The sequence below is a fragment of the Silene latifolia genome, chromosome Y (genome assembly GCF_048544455.1).
Source record: "Silene latifolia isolate original U9 population chromosome Y, ASM4854445v1, whole genome shotgun sequence".
NCBI lineage: Eukaryota > Viridiplantae > Streptophyta > Magnoliopsida > Caryophyllales > Caryophyllaceae > Silene > Silene latifolia.
This window is the reverse complement of record NC_133538.1, coordinates 296867314-296868415: the sequence shown is the minus strand read 5'-3', so window position 1 is coordinate 296868415 and position 1102 is coordinate 296867314.

Below are 1102 nucleotides of genomic sequence, written 5' to 3'. Positions count from 1 at the left end.
ACTGGTGATGACAACGCTCCCATGACTGCCCCAAGCTCACCACTAGCAATACCTGTCAAGGCTGCTCACCATCTCCGAATGGATCACCGCAGATTCCACAAACAACAACGGGGTCAGTATTACTCAAACAATATAAGACAAACAGACGAGATAACCAGTTGATCATCCTCCAACTCCAGTCTCCCGATCTCACACAATAACCGACTACACACAAAAGTGTGTAGCCCTGCCAGATTACTCATCGCAACAGGTAATCCTCGCCGCTAGTGGGTGACCGCAGCCGCTCCCACCTAGTCCAGCTCATCAACGAGCGACTAACAATCCCTGTCCCTTAATGTGCACATCCCCTCCCGTGGCGGGTTCCAAGGAGGGCGAACTAGGGCGTGAAGCCACTCCCGCAAGTGACTCCACCACAATCACAACATCACAGCGGTCACAACATCTCCACACCAACACTGTCACCACAACACTCATACTCCGATGTTCAGCAGATAACAATATTCACAAAACAACCATGTCTTAACAATGAACAGTAAACTGAGTAGGGAAACCCTACCTTAGCAATCAACGAGAGAACGAAACTCGGCAATCGAAAGGCTCCTCTACGAAGTCTTCTCCTATACAATAATCACATACACAATTACACATTGCACAACCACCATATCCCCAATTTCATAAATACAATGATCCCAAACGAATACAAATAACATGGAGATGTAACTGACCAACAGTAGAACAAGAGATTATATGCAAAGACCGTGACAATTGCACACACCACAAGATTAGAGAATTATTAGGGAGTGATTAGGGTAATCGTAAAATGATGAGATTTGAAATTATGTTTTAGAAACTGACGCGGGATATAAAAATATCCCTAAACATTCCCTAATCAAACCGTCAAAATACACTTCGCCAGACCGGATACTCGGTCGAGTAAAGTGTATACTCGGCCGAGTATCCTCTACTCGGTCGAGTATTCACTATACTCGGCCGAGTATTCCTCGACAGAACCAAAACAGACTATAACAACAGCACTACTTGGCCGAGTAGGCTCTACTCGGTCGAGTAGTCACCAAAGAAAATCCGTAGTATTACAGGTATT